Here is a 19746-nt window from a genome sequence, read left to right on the forward strand (position 1 = left end):
CTAAACCTTATAGTTGAGATATTAGCTACCCATAATTGAGGGGATGACAGGCTAAAGTCGTATCACCTAATCAAAAGTAATTACCTAAGTTCTCTAACTAAAGTAGATAGGGAAGTAGGGAAACAAGTCTTTCTATTCCTAATTAATTAATATGATCTAAATTATCAAGTAACCAAATATTATTATTATAAAAGGGAAAACTAAACTACGAAGAGTAAAAGTAGGGTAAAATAAAGGATAGAGAAAAAAACAATGAATAAAAGACCTAGTGCATAGGTTCACCAATAAATAATACTCCAGGGTAAAACATAACAATCAATCATTAACATTGCATATATAACATGATTAACAGGCTCTCGTAATTTATTAATCAACATAGATCTAACAGGCTCTCGCAGTTTATTAGATCTAAGTCCCTATTGAAAATAGCCTTTAATATCAAAATAACATCTGCTCGATTCATCAATTCAATATTGCTATACTTTTACAAGCCAAAATTGTAAAACGTTAAAACAATTCAATAAGAAATTATCATGCAATATCAATAATCAATAATATTCAATCATCAAAATGCATCAATTAACCAGATCATAAAGGGCTCTCGCTACGTATTACAATCACAGAATTAATCTACCGGTATTAAATCTCATCTCTCGAATTTCGACTTAACTATTTATAAATTAGTCTGCCTATTGAAACTAGACCTAAACATCGATTCTCATCTCTCGAATCTTGAATCAATATTGTCAAACTCATGCATAAAAGATAGGCCTAATCTAGTCACAAAGCATTAAATCAATTAATAGGAAATTAATCTAGCATTGATAATTAACAACAACAAATTACCCCTTCATATTATTTATGGATCCCCATAAACCCTAGAAAGAAAACTACTCACGCATAATTAAGTCTAAACTAATCAAGGCAATAAAAGAAGACATGATAGAAGAAATAAAATAAATAACTGAGATTAAGGGAAAAGAAATTGTTACCAAAGCAATCGGAAATAAAGAGTTGAGTTAAGAACAAAGTATAAAGTGTAGAGAAAATCTAGAGAGAGAAAATAATCTAAGTAGAGAGATAAAAGAGAGTAAAGAGAAGTGCTAAACTTGCTTAACGAAATCGTATTTATATTAAGCAAGAATCCTAAACTAAGACAAACTAAACGACGCTTAAAAACTACTAACAAAGACACGCGCCCGATCGAGCCCGCCTTTTCTTCAAATCTTTATTTCTCGCGCCCGGTCGGGCGCGAGATCGGGCCCTAGCTGATGCTACAAATGCTCGCCCCCCCCCCCCCCCCGCGCGATCAGGCGCGCCTTTAGGCGGGAGCTCTCTTGGCCGGGCAAGGCCACTTAGGCATACTTGGACTTCAATTGGGCTTCGTTTCTTCCGCCCAATCCAGATTTCCTCTTCGGGTCTTGAATACTTGGTCTAATTGCCTCGGAAACTCAAATATCGAGCCCTTAATCACCGGTTTGAAGATTCTAACCGGCTTTGGGCTATGAAGGATGGTCGTGCTCCTCCAATGCTTATAGTTGCTCCATAATATCTCGGGAAAATGCTCCAAAATTGCAATTCCCTACAAAAGTTAACCAAAACTACAAAAACACTAGAAACACCGATTAGTAATAAAAGTGGCTCTAAAGAGCCAAAAACACAACCAATTACAACCAAGGGACACATCATGGGAACATTACCAAATCAAGATAACTACTCATTAATCTACTTGAAACTTTAAACTTGGCTTCGTCCATTACCCTCTTTCAGTCGCTGCTAATATTGCTGCCATTCATCCATCCATATTTGCTTTGGTTGTAAAGTCAAAATATTGCAACTAAAAAAGAACAAAAGAAATATCAAATAAAAAATAGTTGTCAAGTCAATAATGCACAAAACATAATCAGAGGAAATTCTCCAAATCAGTGACTAGTTTTAGATTTTAAATTATAACACTAATTTGAATTAATGACATTAATTCAGTGGCTTTCTAAATTGTATAGAAAAGGCAACTAATCATTAATTAAGGCGAGATTGAGTATGTCGAAAGATAATTTATCAAATATACTACTAGAGAACATGCATTGATCTAATATTTGTTATGAAAGTGAGGCATGTTTTACCACTATGTCAATATAATATTTCATAATTTCTATTATGTAGTGGAGTATATTGATGAGTACCTAGTGAGTCTAATCCCATTAATGTTTATATATTCTCTTAAAACTCCATACTCGCCTTCTTTATTATCTAAGTATAATGTATTAAAGGAAGCTAAAGAATTTTTTAATTAAGGCTTTAAATTGAATAAAAATGACTTTTGTATCATATTTTTACTATGAATGATAAAATTTCATACATGTTTTAAAGTTATTCATTATAATTGATTAATATTTATAACCATCATGGGGAAAAGAAGATATCTAGTAATCAATGTATATTATTGGAGGAGTAATAGAAGAGAAGAAGATACTGAATAAGGGGTCGGGATTGAAAACAAAAGTATGACTTTTGTTAAAAGCACAAAATAGCACAATCTAGTGTTAACACACTAGCTTGACTCAATGAAATGATATGTCAAAACATTTTATGGTATGAATTCATTAGTATATAATTCTAGTTGAGAGATTCATTTATTGTCCATGCATAACTCAGAGTAAATTAGATATATTTCTTAGATTTCCGACTAAACCAGAACATAAAATGAAATGCCCCTATTTTATCACATGAAAGGATTTTGGTAAGAGTTCAATTATAACATTAGTATCAATACAAGTACAAGAGATATATAGATGATATTATGAGACATAGAAGGAACATAAAGAACATTTTTTTTGTTGAAATGGATGGAATTTAGTTAAACCTATGAGAAATATGTAAGTATGTACTATTTCTAGTTATTAGTTACTTAATATCATTATATAGGTGCATGTAGAACCATATTATCAAGGTAAGTTGTGACATATTATCATGCTTTAATATGAGAGACTTAGGGTTATGAATTGGAATGATAGAAACATTTTGTAGCAAGCTCTTGAAGGCTATGTCGACATAGGCTTAATTCATGACTATTTTAATGAGCGAGTGACTCTTAAGAAGGAAACATTTTCTGTTGAAGTAAGAAGAGCATATATGTATCTAAGGTGTATTTGTGGATTAAAAAAAAAGCGCTGATATCGTCTTATAGAAATTGTAAAAAAATAGTGTAGAATTCAAGATTAGTTTAATATCTACAATACTTGGTTGCGAGTTAATTTGATAGGTGGCCGATCAGATTTAACTCGGCACAACCTAATGATATATCCAATACCTATGATTATTATATTAAAGATTTAAAATACTGTAATATATAACTAATAAGGTAGCAAAAGATTACCAAGCCTAAGATTAAGGAGAACATATACATTTCTACAATCATGGAAAGAATCAAGTACCAATCTATAGGATATTAGCATATGATTGACCAAGATATGATCAATCTTACCAGCTTTTACCTTGCAAACATTTGTAAGATAAAATTGAAACTATTGTTTGATTTATACAAGAGGAAAAGGGTCAAGTTAGTATATAAATTATCTCGATCAACTTTATTAAACATTAAGTTTGCATAGGTTTGTAGGATTAATAAATTGGTACAAATTATTCATTAAAAAACATATAACGTAGATTTACATGTACATTAATCATTATAACATGCACATAATTTTACCTGAAATGATACCTTATATATAAATTCAACAGTTTTATATACTTTAAGTTTTCAATTTTTGTTGAAGTGAGAGTACCTTCGGTTACCGTTTCTTATGTGTCTTAATAAATGATGTTCTAGACCATAAATAGGTACATATGTCAATCATTTAGTTTGTAACAGAACCTTTATAAATTACCAAATGGAAGTATATAACTTTCTAAATTACCAACAGAAATATATATGCAATATTTTTTATTACAATGAGAGTAACTTTGTCATAATAAAGTTGCTTATATAGATTGGTGCAATTATTTTTTTGTAAAATCTCATATATTTAGACGACTCATTAATAATATAGGAAAAATATATGTTTAGTACACATATGCTCAGGATTGTGAAAGTATAGTTTTCGGTTTTTCACCATATACCTCTGACTTTTTTGTATATTCACCATATACCCCTAAAAGTTTTCAAATTCACCATATAACCTTGAGTTGTTACAGAAATTCACCATATACGTACCCTTTATGACAACAAAATTAGTAAAATTTGGTTAATTATGCATCGAATCCACCTTAGATCTCTCTCTCCCCATCCCCGAAAGCACTCATCTCATTTTTATTTCAACTCCTGAAACCACTCCAATCTCTATAACCATATTTATATGATTGATTTTGAGGATGATAAAAGGAAATTTAGGGTGGTTTTGGGGGTGGGAAAAAGGAATATGGGTGGTTTTGGGGGTAGGGGATGTACTTAAGGTGGTTTTGGGTTATAATTAACCAAAATGACTAATGCAAGCTGGTTCTCAGCACAGTGCCTCAATGGCCCAATTAAATTTAAGAGCCCCAATTGATAGTATAATTATAAAATATGTAGTTATAATTTAATGGACCTTGTTGATGGCTAGTGGTAGAATAGAAAAGCGTGGGTATTAGTACACTTGGTTTGAGGTTCGAACCTTAAGTAATACTCTCTCTTTTCTTTTCTTATTTTTGCCCTTTCGGCTAATGGTTCTTCTCATTCACATTTTTTTCTTCCCTAATTTACCAAAAATTTATGAAAACATTCCTACATGTAATATTTTTCACTCTTTCATTTAATAAAGTTAAAATTATTATCATGTATCTTTTGCCATTTCGTACAATTTACCCAAAATAATTTATTAACTAGATGATTATTTTCATTACAATATAAACATACAACATTATCTATATCTAACATGTACATCACTTAAAATGTTTCATAGTATATGATCGTATAACATAAATTATCTATATATATAAAAAAAACTTTAATATATGTGTCATTTTCTTTTCATTGTTACCGATATGTTAAACTCTAAAACACTGTAATAAAATAGCACAGGGCCCCTGGTTCGTATAAGACGGCTCTGGATGAAGCCCAAAAATTCCATAATTAAAAGGAAAATTTGATAAAAATAATACCAACTTTAAGTTATCACTTTAAATAATTCCAACTATACATTATATGAAATATTCCAAAGGCGTCCACTTTTAACTAGCACAAATGACTGGTAACCGACTAAAGCAAATGGTCTGTTTTATAGGCATCTGCTTTTAACATGCCTATTTAAAGCGGATGACCTCTAAAATTTAGATTAATTAAAATAACGTATAACTGAAATTATATAAAGAGACTGACCTAAAGTTAGGATTTCTTTTACCTATTGTCCTAAACAAATCAAGAAAGAAATCACAAAGAATCTTATCCAAATATTGACCAATAATGCATCTGTGTGGATACATTTCTAAAAGTAAAATATTACACATTTAATAATACATTATATGATATCAACATAGCTTTCCCTCATTTTCATACATACATAAAAAAAACCTCCACCTATATATTTTAATCATTCTCATCACACTTTCATTCATTCTCCTCAAAACAATCTTTATTTATTTTTCTTGTGTGTCAAAGAAGAAATTCATATAAAAAAAAAAAAAAAAAAAAAAACCAAGAATATTTTACATGAATAAAGAAACAAGTAAGATGCTATATTTGAGGAAGCAACGAGCACTGAACATGAAGAGGATAGTTGCACTGGTTTCTGACATCAACAGGGATGGGCGATTAATTATTCGTGAAGATGGGTTGTTTCTTCAAGTAATGAATCAAGGACACAGAATACCTGTTGCACTTACCCTTAGTCATTCTTGGTTTCAATCGTATTACTTGGAAACCCTTCATTATAGTAGACCGCGTGTTTGGTCTCTTTTTATTGACTTAAATATGCTGAAGTCTATTCTTGATCTGGCTATTAACGAAGGACAACTTGAGATCTATGTAATTTCGTGTGTCGATTTTCAATCGCTTCTTTTTCTTTTTTGATCGTGAAGGTAAGCATTACTTTTTTTCCTTGAACTTTTCATAGTTACATGTAATAATTAATAGAGTCCTCTTTTATATGTTAAACTACATTAATAGTTTAATGTTTAATGAAGAAGTACAAGACAATTGTGGAATTTTAATATGAAAATATTAAGAAATATTTCTTCAATAATATATAATATAATCTATAGTTGTTAAATGATTTATTGAAAAAAACTAAATGGTGTAAAATAGTCAGATTTCTTCCGAGATAATGAATCAAGTATATCGTTGTGGATTGGATATTAGTGATAAATACATATAACTATGATGTTAGGTTAAACTAATAATAATTGCTGTATTTTGTTGTTATTGACGTTAGTCAAATATTATTGAAAATGAAAATGAATAGAGATATAATTTATTAATGGTCATAGAAATTTCTCAAATTTATGATGAATTATGTTGGGATTAGTATATATTTTTCATCAATTTTGTCATACAAAAATAAAAATAAAAAAATAGGAAAAAAATATTTTTGCAAAAAAATAAAAAGAAATTGCGTATTATAATTAAGGATGAGCAAAATGGGTACCCAGTCAAAATGTTATAAACAGTACCCGAAATTGGTTGGGACTGGATTCTGGAATTCAAAATCGGAATTGAAATCTGTTCAACCGATTTCAATCCTAAAATTAAGGAATTGGAATTATTGGGTGCCGATTTTGGCTTCATGTACCAAATTTTGTATAAAAGTATAGTATTATTTTGGTCAATTTCATTTTATGCAATTAACACTTATTTTTATATGCATTAAGTTGTCTTGTTTTTATTAGGTTCAAAAAATATTCTTTTTTATTTTATTTTACTAACTATATACATTCAATATAAATTGTTTTTAAATGCATATAGTTTAACATATGTTAAGTAATCAGGTATCCAATCCGTTGCTATTCCAAAAATATTGAGAATTGGAATTGTAAGTGGTTGCAACCAATTTCTTACTATATTACGTACTCAGAATTGGAACTATCGGATCTAATTTAATTATGTTCTAAACCTGCCGCTTTTTGTGCTAATTTCGGGTTACAAGAATGTTTCTCACCCTTAATCAATATTACACGTTGATTCTTCAACTTAATCTTTTTAATACCAACTAAGTAATTTTGGACCTTAATAACTTTTTCTAAACCTTAAGTCTTGCATTACTTGAACGATCTAATACATATGCCAAATTATTACATGGTTATAAGTTAAAATTGTGTTATAATACGTGTTGGTCCATGTAATGATGAAGATTTCATTTCTTATAGCCTTTTCTTTTCCTTTTTTTCCCCATTTCCTAAATGTGTTTGTCAAGCACATTGCAATTTAGCAAAGACTCATATTACTTGATCATCATTATTTACATAAATATCAAGCGTAGGAAATTAATAAACAAATCAATATATAATTACAGGATCTAATTTTTGAATTTGATTTTACTAGTTACATAGTTCGTTAATTAGATTACAACATGTTATATAAAAAAAAAATTAAAAAATATTGTATAGAAGAAGAATACTAGCTTTCCTTAAAAAAAAGAACAATACTAGCTTAGCAAAATTCTTAACTCTATGGTATTTGGTTTTTGATGTATAGTAACTAACTATTGAAAATTATTGTATTAGATGGAATGCCTTATTTTCATCAGATGGAGTTCCAGAGTGAAATGACTATTGATTTTGCCTATTTTCTCGACATGGGATACTATCACCGTTTTGGCGCCAAAGTTGCAATGTCTCCAAACTATTTTTTTGATGTTCTACATCAATCAATTGTAGATCAAAATCCTTGTAAGAAATTTTTTGCATTTTCATTTAACATATTTATCTATATATAAAGATATTCTATTTCAATCATGACATTCCATGTTTGCTTTAATATACTTAATTGACGTGTTCTTAGTCTTGTTACCCTTTCTAAATCTTGTTAAACATTTATTACTTTTGTTTAACTCAACATAATTTTTTTCCTTAACCTAACTTTATAAACTAACTGCTCTTGTTCTTCCAATTAAAGTAAATGTCAGCATAACAAGCTTGATGGTCATGTTGTCTTCTGGAACGAGGATACATCTCCTACACAAAGTAATGCTTCTCTAATTTATTTATTTGAACGTTTATATCTTTTCTTGCTTAAAAATCCGAATTAATATTTTTATTTGATATCCTCAGGACCATATATGTTTGATTGAGAATTTCCCACAAGATGGATTTGCTTTCGTACAACTCTCTTTGTATGCAGCAGATTATTTCTTCAAGGCTGCAAGGATGGCTAGTCTAATCACTTTGGGGATACCTGATCCAAATGGAAACCTTCGTTATCCACCATTGTTGAGTATCTTGATTGAAGAATTTGCCACCATTTACTTCTCCTTGCACTGGGACTCCATTGTATATCCTCGTGTCGAGCACTAAGCATCTCGATCTAAGTATGTACGTACTATAGGGAACAACCTAGATTTTTTTTTTCTACATTACAACTTTTTTAAAGAGTTATCAAAAATGTGAAATTTTTTTTGCTTTGAGGACAAGATCATGTGTAGCTTTATGCTAATTAATCTTCTTGTTAAATTTTCTATACTCAATTCCATTATGAACTAATTAAGGGATCGGACATAATATTAGGTCCACCACTCTATACATATTTGATTAAGTTTCTCATAGTCATTTGAGATCATATTATAGTAAATATTGTGTGCTAATACACCGTTGTAGGTATATTCTACACATTATATCAACACATTATCTATTTGTTAAAACAAAGTTTTAATTTCTCGTTTCAAAAAGTTCCTTGATGTTGTATATGTCGTCACTAAATTTGAGACTAGCATTGATTGGCTATATAACAATACATCAATGTGAATCTATTAAAATTTGATTTTAGAATTAATAAACTTTTAGTTGAAAACTTTTGTTTGTTTTAATTCCATGTATAGGTGTATTTAATACGCTCATCACCTCTAATTGATTTTATTTGTTTATGTGTGGATTATATTGCTTGTTATAGTCAATAATAAGACTCCACATGTTAAACGCTTATGAGAATGTTTAACTTCAATCAAGTATAATAAAAAATAGGAAGAGTTGATTCCAATAATCTAATCCTTAGCGGTTTGCTTGTGGGTAGTTCCTTCACCATCCGCCAGTGTCATTTGGGTCTTGAATGGGGCTTAAATTGAAGTTACTTGTGGTTGTGGATACAGATGTTTAAGCTATCATTGGATATATTCAGTGAGGTAAGGTGGTGGAGCATAAATGGTGTTTTTTGGGAACTTGATTTAATTATGACAAAACTTGGTTTCTAAACATGTTTTTAGGACAAAATTGGTCTCAGCAAGCTGCATATGTATGTTGGTTTTTGGACAAAATTTGTATGATATTTTAAGTTTATGATATTTGAAGCATACGTTTACTGATTTTGTGAACAAATTTGTGCTCAATTACATTATACATTGCTGTCAGGTTTAGATTCCTTTGTATTCAATCAATATTATGATTGTTATATTCATATAATTTATTAAGACAAAATGCAAACTGAATATTTCAAACATAGTGCTTTTAATAAATAAGGAATAGTACATAAGTTGTCACTAATTTCTCTAATAACCTTCAACCCCATAATTCTAAGAAACGCAAACCCTAATACACCATTCCATCTACACTTAAATCACTTAGATTCAACAAAAAAAAAGAACAAAGTACATAATTAGAGCCACATTCACAATTACTTTGATAAAATTCACCAATTCATCAAGCCTATCTATAACATAAACACTACCACCTTGCTCAACCTCTTATTCATCCTATGCCTTTATGATATCCCCTTTTCATCAACCAAGCAAAGAAATCTCAGCTCCTGTACATGAAGAATAATCTTTGTGGGTTCTTCATTGTCTCTGAAATCTTCACAACATCAATCTGTAGGGGAACACAATCGCAACGAGTATGCTTCACCCAAGATATGTTATCATCCATGGTGATAAGCTTCATAGAAGAAGAGGAGAGAGAATTTTTCATGGCTACTATGCAGAACAGAGAGAATTAAATTAGTGTTAGTAAATTTAGGTATATAAAGGGGGAAATTGGGGAAAATTGTTTAGGAGGGAATTGAGGATATAACTTTCAGAGGGAAAGCAATTTTGCAAGGTTATAATTATTATTAATTTCACCATTGAATTAGTATAGCTTAAGATAATAAGAATTTTTACAATTTACCACTAAGAAAATTAAAAAACACAATGTTACCAAAGATAATTTCCCAAAGTAAAGTGGGCTAGTCCAGATGAAAGGACAAGGCCACATCTCTTTCTTTATTTTTTTTGTTTGTTTCTTAAATCTAATTATTTGGCATTTCAAGGCTAAATTATCACCCACACACCAATGTAGTTTTTCTTTTCTACAACGGTCTAAAAAAGAGGCTACCTCCTAACTGGCTCAAGACTACAAGTAAAACAAGGAGACGGTGTAGCTCTCTTATCTATACTAACACAAGACCAATAGGGAATACAACATTCATGGTCTACTAGAAAATAGAAATAAGGAGATGCGATCACAGAAATTAGTCATAAGATGCTCCGGGCTTGATCCTTTATGCTTCTTTGACCTGCAAAAGTGAAAACTAGAATACATTTTACCTTTAATGTTATTTGCAGTTGATATATGTGTCGGGGTCAGCTTCATTAGTATCCACATATTCCACTTCATCATTTTAAGTGGTACGATAGTCTCTTGCAGGATCTTTACTCTCCTCCATATATAGAGCTAGAATCATCATCAATGTTATCAGCTAGACATGGTAATCATGTTCCTTCTCACCGGTAGTAATGCTGAGTTTATCAAACCTAGCAGCCTAGTTGACCAAATCAAAATTAGAAGAGATCATGACCTTTTCCTTTCGGGCGTTTTTGTTGTGTCTCCTTTTAATTGGACTCACCATACTTAACAACATGTCCAGTCATTTGGATCTTTGGGACCTATAGACACCTGATTGTCTCCCCCAAAAAACCAAACCTAGTGATGAGTATCTTTCATGTCACTAATTATTGAGTAAGGTGAAGTGTTGAGGATCTCATGAATTTTCCCTTTTCTAATAATGTTTTAAATAAAAATCAATCATTTCGTGTCCTATTTATGAAAAACGTCCAATCTTGTTTAGTTTGGTCTATAATATGGGTCCAATAATTGTGTAGTTGTGTGGGGCTCGAAAAGAGCTTTTCAGCGATATATTATAAGTCTAATTCCGTTATCATGAGGAAGTTATGGCCAAAATACTAAACTGAGCTTATTTGAGCTTTTTAAACGGACCCAATGATCATGTGGAGGGTCTAATAATTTTAATTATATTTCTAAAACCATTAGGATTTATCTTAATCTTCTAGAAATATCTAGAAGGTTATTTTAAGTTTTAAAGGGAATAGGATTGATTAATACTTTCTCCGTTTTTTAATAGTTGCAACACACACTTTTTCATGCTATTTAAGAAAAGTGAGATTCACATGATGTAATACACTTTAAGATGGGGTAAGAGATTTTTTTGGAGTGTAATTTAGTGGGTCATGTGCTTTAAATAAGAGAAGTAGTATAACTTTTTCCCAAAAAACTTTCCATTTATAGTGTGTTGCAAGTATTGTGACATTTCCATTTTAGGAAAGTGTTGCAAGTATTAAAAAACGAAGGAAGTATCTTTAAAAAGTTTTAATTTATCATATTTTAAAAATGTAATAATTAAGAATTTTATGTCGGATAAAACAAGTGTTTTTAATAGATTTAAATATTCTTTAATAAAGATAAGTAGGATATTTGGCTAACCCAATCTAATTGAAAGTCGGATTCTATATGAATCTTATCATACAAATTCTATCGCGACCCATCAGATCCATCGCGAAGGGATGGGTTTATTGCGACGCGATGATGCTATCGCATCGCGATAAAACCTGTTTTATTTCGACTTGAATTTGGATCGTTTTCTGATCTTTTTGGTCGTTTTTCTCTATAAATAGGGACGATTTTCTCCGTTTCCATTCACCCACAATCATCAACTAATTCTCTTTCTCTTTCTAAGCTAAAGCTTATTCTTTTTCTCTCATGCTTTTCTAAACCTTTTCCTAAACACACATCATACGTCTTTACGAGACACTAACACATCTAATCAAGCTCTAAGTTGCCTTAGACCTCGACGTGAAAGGTTGATAGTTCTAAAGGTTTGGTCCCAAATCTGTTATTCAATAATATTATTTTAATTATTTGATTAAATATTTTATTGAAGTTTACTAATTTAACGTGTGTATTATTTTGATAGAAAGAGGTATGAGGCTTCAAAGTGAATAATTGAATTGCTCTTCTTTAGAAATCATGTTTAGATTATTCTTTTATATAATTCCTAGTATCATGTTAGGATGTCTTTATGATTTCTAGTATCATGTTTAGGGTATTAACTAATATTTCCAATATCATGTATGTTGCTAGTATCATGTTTAGGGTGCTTCCTATCTTTAACATCTTCCTAGTGTCATGTTTAGGTTAAAGCTCTGATTTTTATTATTTTGTGACATGTTAGGATTTGTTATTAATCATGTTAGTATCATGCCTAGGATCTTGCTAACATTATGCTTTGAGAATATTATTATGATGATGATTGTTGTGTCAATATTATTATGTTGCTTGATTATATTATTGTTATTGCTTGATCATGCCTCTTCTGCAGGTTTAAAGGGATTATGTGCTTGAAATCACGCCTAATAAGATAATAAATGATTTGGCCTAGGCTAATATGATTTTAATTGAAGTGATCGCCGGTAATAGATTTTTTTTGTTCATTAATGACCAACCAACATAGATTAAAAAACATTGAATGTGTAATTGGGGGTGTTGACTTTGCGTTGACTTTCTCTCTTCTTTCTTCTTTCTATGGTTCTTCGATTTTGATGGGTTTTCTTCCTTGAGATTGTTAACAATGGCGAGGAAGAAGAAACAAGCTACCCCTCTCCCCCAAACTGCTCCTAAACAGACTTATATAGCTCCAATTGATAAAATTTTAGACAGTTTAAGGAATTATGGATCTTCATTCAACCCAGCTTCGATTAATGAAGTTGAAGAACTTTTTACTCCAGCTCTTGGGTTGGTTCATCCATCTGATGGATTGTTACCTCAAAGTGATGTAAAAATCATTGCTTCAGCTTAGGGGATTAATTTTTGCTCGATTTCGAAGGATTCCAATCGAACAATAGCTAGGGTTTCTCCAGTTATTGTTCCATTGGATCCTAATCTCAATACTACTTCTTTAACTGATATGAGTGATTCCATATTAAATGCTGATATTCCTGAATATCCTGAGGGTGTGGTAGCTACTACTAGAAAATCCGTGTTTTGGGGACGCTTTTAAAGCCTTTTTTCGACGCCAAAAAGCGTCGAAAATTTATTTCTCAACGCTTAAAAAAAGCGTCGAGAAAACGTGAGTCGAGAAAATTAGGCGTCACATAAAAGCGTCGCAAATCTCGACACTTTAATGTGTCCAAAGTTTTATACGAAGCGTCGAAATTTTCTATAGTTGGCGCACTTTCTCAAGTTTAGCGATGCTTTTTTGTGTCTACAATCTTAAATCTGGCGACGCTTTTTAGTGTCCACAGTTTAATATATTTTGATATTTAATATTTTGGCGACTCTTTTTTCTGTCTATATATTCTAAGTTAGGGACACTTTTGCTTGTCCATATTCTTTAAAAAAAATCTAGAATATATTTACAAAAAAACAAATATTTCACACTGAAAATTATAACTGGCATACTAGTATTTGAGGTGGGATGCCTTATTTCGGGGTAAACTTGATGCAAAAGTGTCTCTGTCCCATGTGGCTCCTACTCTTAAGGAAGTTAAGCCTGTTGCTAATTTAGTTTTTGCTGATTTACTTGAGGGTAATACGAAATGATGTGATGTTGTGATATTCTATGTTGTGGGGTATTACCCTATAATTGCTGCAGTTCATAGGTTTATAGCTCAAAATTGGAGTGATTTTGAAAAGCCAGAGATTTTCTGGCATGATGATGGTTATTTTATCATTAATTTACTTTTTGCTACTAATGTGAATACTTTACTGTGCTCTGGACCTCATATGTTCTATGGAAAACATGCAATTGTTAAGCCTTGGAGTGAGAAGTTTGAATTCCACTCTAAAGTGCTCTAAACAATCCCTTTATTGGTCAAGTTCCCAAACTTGCCCTTGAATTGTTGGGGTACTGATACCTTAACCAAAATTGGCAGTTTGTTAGGAGTGCCTATTTGTGCAGATGAATGCACTTCTAGATAGCTTAGGGTGTCTTTTGCTAGGATTTTTGTTGAGGTAGATGTGACTAAGGCCTTGCCTAATTCTGTCTAGGTTGAGGATCTAGCTGGTGATATTGTTTATCTTAAGGTTCAGTTTGAATGGAAACCCCCACTTTGCAAGAAATATGACAAGGCTGGCCTTGATTATTTTGCTCCTAAGGCTCCTAAAAAAACTACTCCTGCTCCTTCTCAGAAAGAGGGTGCTCAGAAACAAAAGCAGGTTTAGGTTCCAAAGACTCAAACTACTATTCCTTAGACAAATCTTGTCCAGCAAAATGTTGAGAAACCTATCAATCCCCCTATGACTACTCTTGCTCAAGATCACTTGATTAATTCTGATGTTGGCTGGAAACCAAATGTTGTTTCTCTTGATATTATAACTGTTACTGAACAATTCATTCATGCTGTTATCACTACTAAGGATTTGCAGCATCAGATTTCATGTACCTTTGTTTATGGGCTTCATTCTATTCAGCATAGAGCTCCTATGTGGACTGGTATCAAAGGTTTAGGTAATATTCACTTACCTTGGCTTTGTATTGGTGACTTCAATTCTGTTTTGTCTTCTTAGGATAGATTTAATGGGAATCAAGTTACTGATTATGAGGTTAAGGATCTCCAAGTTTCTGTTGTGGGGGATGTTGCTCATTCTGTTGCTGGGAAAGGCAAGCCTTTTAGGTTTCTGAAATGTCTTGCTTCTCACAAGGATTTCCAAGAGGTTGTGTCTTCTCATTGGAATGTTACTGTTACTGGTAACCCTATGTTACAAGTTTGGAAGAAACTAAAATCTATTAAAACTGGGCTTAAAAGCTTGAACACTAAGCACTTTGCTAAGATAACAGATAGATTGGAAGCTGCTAGATCATCTCTATCTGAGGTTCAAACTCAGTTGGCTGATGACATTACTAATGTTTCTCTCCAGAATCAAGACGCTGCAGGTAGAGCTGTCAATTCGGGTAAATGGGTCGGGTTTGAGTCAGGTTTGTGTGGGTCGGGTCATCTCGGGTCGGGTCAATACGGGTTAATGTCAGGAACTATGTGGGTCGGGTTTGGTTTGGGTCATTCTTGAGTCGGGTCATGTCAGGTCATACATCTTTTCAGATTCGGGTCGGGTTTGGTCGGGTTAATAAAAGGTCGGGTTACATTCGGGTCAGGTGAAAAACAAGTTGGGTTAAATTCGAGTTTTTACGGGTTTAAATGAGTTAGGGTCGTGTTCGGGTTCGAGTTGGGTTGGGTTCAAGTCAATTATTTTCGGGTTATAATCAGGTCGGGTCATTATCGGGTTTGAGTCGGGTTCGGTTCAAGTCAATAATTTGCGGGTCATAATCAAGTCGGGTCATTTCCAAGTCGGGTTATTATCGGGTTTGAGTCGGGTTCTATTCAAGTCAATAATTTGCGGGTTATAATTAAGTCGGGTCATTCTCGGGTTCGGGTCGGGTTTGGTTCAAGTCAAAAACTTGCGGGATATAATCGGGTCATTTCCAAGTCGGGTCATTCTTGGGTTCAAGTCGGGTTTAGTTAATAATTTACGGGTTACAATCAAGTTCGGTCATTTAAACTTGTCTGGTCATTCTCGAGTTCAAATTGACAAGTCAACAATTTGCGGATATAATCATGTCGGGTCATTTCCAAGTCGGTCTCGGGTGTGTTTCAAGTAAAAAAATTTCGAGTTATAATTAGATCGGTCCTTTTCAAGTCTTTTTATTCTCGGATTATAATAATCAAGTCGGGTCATGTTCGAATTCGGGTATCAAATATTGGATTAATAGGGTTTAAGTTTGATATAAGGTCGGGTCATATTGGGTCCTGTTACATTTTTTTTATTTTTTTAATTTATTTAAAACTCCAAATTAAATTAAGTAATTTAAAACATTTTCTAAAAAAAAATATTAAATAGACAAGTGAATAATAAAATTTGAATTCCCTTAAAAAAATAATAATAAATAAAAAAAAAAGATAAGTCAAGTAAGATGAGAAAGACCTGCTATTGTCTGGGTCCCGTGTATTTTTTATTTTTTTGCTTAAATTGTTTTTTTTTTTTTTTTTTTTTTTTTTTTTTTTTTTGCTGCTGTCCAGTTCAGTTTTTCTTTGACGAGGATTATGTAAGAGATAAGTCAAGTTAGATGAGAAAGGCCACTTTTGTTTTATAATTGGAATCCATGTTAATAAATTGAAAAAAAGCCTGAAACTCAATAGTCAATACAGAGTACTCTTTTTATCCTAAAAATTCCTAACTCCTAAAATTCGGGTTAGTAATAGGTCGAGTTTAAATTCGGGTCGGGTCAATAACAAGTCGGGTTGAATTTGGGTCGGGTCAATAACAAGTCGGGTTGATTTCGGGTCGGGTTTGTAATAGGTCGGGTTTAAATTCAAGTCGGGTTACGAATGGGTCGGGTTGAACTCGAGTCGGGTTAGTAACAAGTTGAGTTGAATTCGGGTTTTGACGGGTTAAATCGGGTTTAGGTCATTCTCGGGTTCGAGTCGGGTTCGGTTCAGGTCAATAATTTACGGGTCACATTCGGGTCGGGTCCTCTCTAGGTCAGTTCATGGTCGGGTTTGGGTCTCAAGTACTCGGGTCAACTCGGGTCTAGGGTTGGTTTCAGGTCATGTTCGGGTCACCATTTTTTTGAGTTCAGACGGGTTAGGGTTAGGGTCATGTTAGGGTCAGTATTTCGGGTCGAGTCAACTTTTGACAGCTCTAGCTGCAGGGATTGAGAAAGTGAAGTACTAGATGGATACTTGTGAAAGTATTCTAAAACAAAAGTCTAAGAGTTGACTGGATCAAGCTTGGGGATTCCAATACTCACTATTTCTTTTCTGTTCTTAAGCAAAGGCAGAATAAGAATAGAATTGATTCCATCTACACTAATGAAGATGTTTTGCTGAAGGATCCTGATTTGGTTCAAGCTGAAATTATTAGCTTTTATCAGAATCTGTTGGGTTTTGCTGCTAGTACTTTGCCAGTTGTTGATGTTGCTATTGTGAGGGCTGGGAAGCAATTCAACTTTCCTCTAATGATATATTGATATTCTTTCTGCTCCTGTTTCTCACTCTGAAATTGATCATGCTTTGGCTAATATTGGGGATAATAAGGCTCTTGGCATAGATGGGTTTAATGTTGTGTTTTTCAAGCAAGCCTAGAATCATGTGAAATCTGATGCCTATAAAGCTATTCTGGAACTCTTTGACACTAATGTGCTAGAGAAATCTTGGAGTTGTACTACTCTTACCTTGGTTCCGAAGGTTCAGAATCCCTCTTATGTTAAGGAATATAGGCATATAACTTGTTGCACTATAGTTTATAAATTGGTCTCTAAGGTCATCATTTCTAGATTGGCAAGGGTTATAGGGTCAGTTGTGAATGAAGCCCAGGCTGGGTTCATTCCAAGTAAGCACATAGGGGATAACATCTTGCTTGCTACTGAATTGATCAAAGGCTATTCTCACAAATTTGTTACTCATGGGTGTATGTTGAAAATAGACCTTAGGAAAGCCTATGACTCAGTTGAGTGGTGTTTTCTTGAGACTATGCTTGGTGAGTTGGGGTTTCCCAACAGGGTCATAAACTGGATTATGGGTTGTATAACTTCAGTTTCTTACTCAGCTATGATCAATGGCTACCCTTATGCTCCTTTTCAAGCAAAAAAAGGTTTGAGACAAGGTGATCCCATGTCTCCCTTTCTCTTTGCTTTGTGGATGGAGTATCTGTCAAGGTGTTTGTAGAATATGACTAAGGATCCAGATTTTTACTTTCATCCTAGGTGTGAAAAACTTGGGATTACTTACTTAATGTTTGCAGATGATCTGCTGCTTTTTGCTAAGGCTGATTTGGGTTATGTTAAGCTTCTTTTTAAGGCTTTTCATAAATTTTCTAAAGCTTCTGGTCTGTTTGCAAATCTGGACAAAAGTGATGCCTATTTTGGAGGTATCTTGGAGCATGAGAGATGTGAGCTTCGGCAGGTTCTTGGAATGGCTAATGGTTCTTTGCCCTTTAGGTACCTTGGTGTTCCCCTTTCTTATTAAAAGCTTACTATCTTTGAGTGTAGGCCATTGGTTGAAAGGGTTACTTGCAGAATTGATACTTGGGCTGCCAAACATCTGTCTTATGTTGGCAGGTTGTAGCTTGTTAAAAGTGTTATTTATGGTGTTCAAGCTTTTTGGGCTCGGGTCTTTATTTTACCAAAGAAAACATTAGGGAAATGGAGTCCAGGGTTAGGTGTTTCTTGTGGACTGGGAAGAGTAATCCCATAAAGAAAGCTTTAGTTGCCTGGAAATTTATGTGTTTGCCTAAGTCCTATAGGGGCTAGAACTTGACTTCCTTGGAAGAATGGAATAAGGCAGCTATTGCTAAGGTGCTTTGAGACCTAGCTAGCAAATCTAACAATCTTTGGGTAAAATAGGTTCATATTTATTATTTTGCAGGCAAGAATCTATGGACTGCTCCTATTCCTAAGAAAGCTTCTTAGATTTTTAAGAAGATCCTTGCTTCTAGAGATATTGTGAATGATATTAGTGGATGGGATAGTGCCACTGTCAATGGCCAGATGCAGATTAAGAGGTTGTACAGTGTCATTAAACCTTAGGGGCCTAGAGTTCCCTGGAAGAGAATCACTTTCAATAATCTAGCTTCTCCATAGAGCATTTTTGTCACCTGGCTTGCTATTTTAGACAGACTAGTTACTAAGGACAGACTGCTAGCCTGGCAGATTCCTTGTGACCCTTGTTGTTTTTTCTGTTCTGATAAGAATGAAACTGTTCATCATTTTTTTTTTTTTACTACAGTTATTCAAGGGAGATTTGGTCTTCAATGTTGCAGGTTTTGGGTTTCACCAGATCTGTGCTTGGTTTTTTTGATGAGCAGCAGTGGATTACTAAGTGCTGCAAGAAAATTGATGCTAGGAGCAGAATTATAGTTTTGTGTTTTTTTAAAACTGTTTATAACATTTGGCTTCAGAGAAATGCTCTGATGTTTACATGCAGCTGTGAACCAGCTTGTTATTTGATTAGGGAGATTATATTTCTTGTTGCTTGCAGATGTAATTGCACTAATATATATTTGTTGTATTCTGCTTAGGTTTTGTTGTCTGGTCTTGGTGCTTAGTACCCTTCCTAAAAGGTACCTAGGTTCCTGAGTCTAGTAGTTGAACCTGGTTCTACCTAGAATCCTTCCTAGAAGGTGGCTAGGTGTGAGCTTGGAACTGTTTTTGGGGTTTGTTGGCCTGCTTGGTCTTTTGGTGTTTGGGTTGTTACAGCTTAGCTTTTTGTAGGTTGTAACTCTATTCTTTGGTAATAAAATCTCTATTTACAAAAAAAAAAAAAAAAAAAAAAAAAAAAAAAAAAAAAAAGATTAAATAGGTTT

General features: G+C 33.0%; 1 long non-coding RNA gene across 1 annotated transcript; it reads left to right on the forward strand.

The window, feature by feature from the left end:
• The first annotated feature begins 5490 nt into the window (after positions 1–5490).
• Positions 5491–8702, forward strand: LOC145606247 (uncharacterized). Its single transcript, XR_014105230.1, has 4 exons — positions 5491–6054; positions 7696–7860; positions 8087–8154; positions 8242–8702. It is a non-coding gene; the product is annotated as an uncharacterized LOC145606247 (long non-coding RNA).
• The last annotated feature ends 11044 nt before the right edge of the window (positions 8703–19746 follow it).

This window comes from Chenopodium album, chromosome 22 (genome assembly GCF_948465745.1).
Source record: "Chenopodium album chromosome 22, dcCheAlbu1.1, whole genome shotgun sequence".
NCBI lineage: Eukaryota > Viridiplantae > Streptophyta > Magnoliopsida > Caryophyllales > Amaranthaceae > Chenopodium > Chenopodium album.